The sequence below is a fragment of the Arachis hypogaea genome, chromosome 13 (assembly GCF_003086295.3).
Source record: "Arachis hypogaea cultivar Tifrunner chromosome 13, arahy.Tifrunner.gnm2.J5K5, whole genome shotgun sequence".
Lineage (NCBI taxonomy): Eukaryota > Viridiplantae > Streptophyta > Magnoliopsida > Fabales > Fabaceae > Arachis > Arachis hypogaea.
The window spans coordinates 106,149,983-106,153,574 of record NC_092048.1 but is presented as its reverse complement, the minus strand read 5'-3'; the positions used below and the strand labels follow the sequence as shown (position 1 = coordinate 106,153,574).

The window sequence follows — 3,592 nt, the reverse complement described above, 5'->3', positions numbered from 1 at the left end:
TGAGGTTTATCCCTGAACTAAGGTCACACAGAGCCTTAAAGATCATGGTGCCTATGGTACAGGGTATTATGAACTTTCCAGGATCCTGTCTCTTTTGAGGCAATGTCAGTTGATCCAGATCACTTAGTTCATTGATGAACAAGGGAGGTTCAACTTCCCAAGCATCAATGCCAAATAATTTGGCATTCAGCTTCATGATTGCACCAAGAAACTTGGCAGTTTGCTCTTCAGTGACATCCTCATTCTCTTCAGAAGAGGAATACTCATCAGAGCTCATGAAGGGCATAAGAAGGTTCAATGGGATCTCTATAGTCTCTAGATGAGCCTCAGAGTCCTTTGATTCCCCAGAGGGAAGCTCCTTATTGATCACTGGACGTCCCTGGAGGTCTTCCTCCTTGGGATTCACGTCCTCTCCTCTCCTCAGAGGTTCGGCCATGGCGCTTATGTCAATGGCCTTGCACTCTCCTTTTGGGTTCTCTTCTGTATTGCTTGGGAGAGTACTAGGAGGGATTTCAGTGATCCTTTTACTCAGCTGGCCCACTTGTGCTTCCAGATTTCTAATGGAAGACCTTGTTTCATTCATGAAACTTACAGTGGCCTTAGATAGATCAGAGACTAGATTTGCTAAATTAGAAGCATTTTGTTCAGAGTTCTCTGTCTGTTGCTGAGTTGATGATGGAAAAGGTTTGCTATTGCTAAACCTGTTTCTTCCACCATTATTAAAGCCTTGTTGGGGCTTTTGATCCTTCCATGAGAAATTTGGATGATTTCTCCATGTTGAGTTATAGGTGTTTCCATAAGGTTCACCTAAGTAATTTACCTCTGCTATTGCAGGGTGCTCAGGATCATAAGCTTCTTCTTCAGAAGATGCCTCTTGAGTACTGTTGGATGCAGCTTGCATTCCATGCAGACTCTGAGAGATCATATTGACTTGCTGAGTCAATATTTTATTCTGAGCCAATATGGCATTCAGAGTATCAACTTCAAGAACTCCCTTCTTCATAGGCGTCCCATTACTCACAGGATTCCTTTCAGAAGTGTACATGAACTGGTTATTAGCAACCATGTCAATGAGTTCTTGAGCTTCTGCAGGCGTTTTCTTTAGGTGAATGGATCCACCTACAGAAGTGTCCAGTGACATCTTTGATAGCTCAGATAAACCATCATAGAATATATCCAGGATGGTCCATTATGAAAGCATGTCAGAAGGACACTTTTTGGTCAACTGTTTGTATCTTTCCCAAGCTTCATAGAGAGATTCACCTTCTTTCTGTCTGAAGGTTTGAACATCAGCTCTAAGCTTGCTCAGCTTTTGAGGAGGAAAGTACTTGGCTAAGAAAGCCGTGACCAGCTTATCCCAAGAGTTCAGGCTGTCTTTGTGTTGAGAATCCAACCATAATCTAGCTCTGTCTCTTACAACAAAAGGGAAAAGCATGAGCCTGTAGACTTCAGGATCTACTCCATTAATCTTAACAGTATCACATATCTGCAAGAATTCAGTTAAGAACTAAAAAGGATCTTCAGATGGAAGTCCATGAAACTTGTAGTTCTGCTGCATCAGAGAAACTAACTGAGGTTTCAGCTCAAAGTTGTTTGCTCCAATGGCAGGAATGGAGATGCTTCTTCCATGTAAATTGGAATTAGGTGCAGTAAAGTCACCAAGCATCTTCCTTATATTATTATTATTTTCGGCTGCCATCTCCTCTTCCTGTTCAAAAATTTCTGAAAGGTTATCTCTGGATTGTTGTATTTTAGCTTCTCTTAATTTTCTCTTCAGAGTCCTTTCAGGTTCTGGATCTGCTTCCACAAGAATGTTCTTATCCTTGCTCCTGCTCATATGACAAGGAAGAATGGCCAGAAAAATGATAATAATAATAGAGATCCTTTATACCACAGTATAGGGATCCCTTTGTGAGTGGAAGAGAAGGGGGAGATAAAGAATGTGATGTAAAGGAAGAAACGCAACTGTACGAATGGAAGAGATGTGAGATGAGATGTTAGGATATGAATGAATAAATAGAATAGGATGGGGGGAGGTATAATTTTCGAAAATTATTTTGAAAAAGAGTTAGTGACTTTTGAAAAATGGTTTTTGAAAAATGTTAGAAGTTTTCGAAAAATTTTTAAAATTTAAAAATAAAAATAATTAGTTAATAAAAAGAAATTTTTGAAAAAGAGGGGAGATATTTTCGAAAATTAGAGAGAGAGAGTTAGTTAGGTGGTTTTGAAAAAGTTAAGAAACAAACAAAAAGTTAGTTAGTTAGTTGAAACAAATTTTGAAAACCAATTTTGAAAAGATAAGAAGTTAGGAAGTTAGAAAAGATATTTTGAAAAGATATTTTTGAAAAAGATAAGATAAGAAGATATTTTTGAAAAGATATGATTTGAAATTAGTTTTGAAAAAGATTTGATTTTTAAAATCACAATTAATGACTTGATTCATAAGAAATCACAAGATATGATTCTAGAACTCAAAGTTTGAATCTTTCTTAACAAGCAAGTAACAAACTTCAAATTTTTGAACCAAAACATTAATTGTTTAAGTTATTTTCGAAAATTATGATTTAAAATGAGAAAAAGATTTTTTGAAAATTATTTTTGGAATTTTCGAAAATAACTAAGAATTTTGAAAAAGATTTGATTTTTGAAAAAGATTTTGAAAAAGATAAGATTTTCAAATTGAAAATTTGATTTGACTCATAAGAAACAACTTTGATTTTAAAAATTTTTGAAAAAGTCAACTCAAATTTTTGAATTTGATGAGAGAAAAAGGGAAAGATATTTTTTTTATTTTTGAAATTTTTATGAAAAACATGAAAATTATGCAATGCATGAAATTTTTAGATCAAAACAATGAATGCATGCAAGAATGCTATGAATGTCAAGATGAACACCAAGAACACTATGAAGATCATGATGAACATCAAGAACATATTTTTGAAAAATTTTTAATGCAAAGAAAACATGCAAGACACCAAACTTAGAAATCTTTCATGTTTAGACTCTAAGAAACGAAAAATGCATATGAAAAACAATAAAAGACACAAAACAAAAAATCATCAAGATCAAATAAGAAGGCTTACCAAGAACAACTTGAAGATCATGAAGAACACTATGAATGCATGAAATTTTCGAAAAAATGCAAGATGCATATGCAAGTGACACCAAACTTATGATATGACTCAAGACTCAAACAAGAAACACAATATATTTTTGATTTTTATGATTTTCTAAATTTTTTTGGATTTTTTATTTTATATTTTTCGAAAATTAAAAAGGAAAAATAAGGATTCCAAAAATTTTTAATATGAATTCCAGGAATCTTGCCATGTTAGTCTAAAGCTTCAGTCCAGGAATTAGACATGGCTCACTAGCCAGCCAAGCTTTCAAAGAAAGCTCCAGTCCAAAACACTAGACATGGCCAATGGCCAGCCAAGCTTCAGCAGGTGATCAGAAACAGTAGCAGGTGGATTAACTCCAACTAGCTTGCTCTTGATAACAAATTGCTGCCTCAGTCCAAATGAATTTAGACATGGCTTTACAGCCAGCCAGGCTGCAACATATAATTACATGGGCTGGAGTGATTAGTTGA

At 35.0% G+C, this 3,592-nt stretch overlaps 1 non-coding gene across 1 annotated transcript; it reads left to right on the top strand.

Annotated features, from left to right (window-relative positions):
• Window positions 1-1,195: 1,195 nt before the first annotated feature.
• On the top strand, window positions 1,196-1,303 carry LOC112739540 (small nucleolar RNA R71). The gene has a single exon (XR_003170474.1). It is a non-coding gene; the product is annotated as a small nucleolar RNA R71 (small nucleolar RNA).
• Window positions 1,304-3,592: the final 2,289 nt, after the last annotated feature.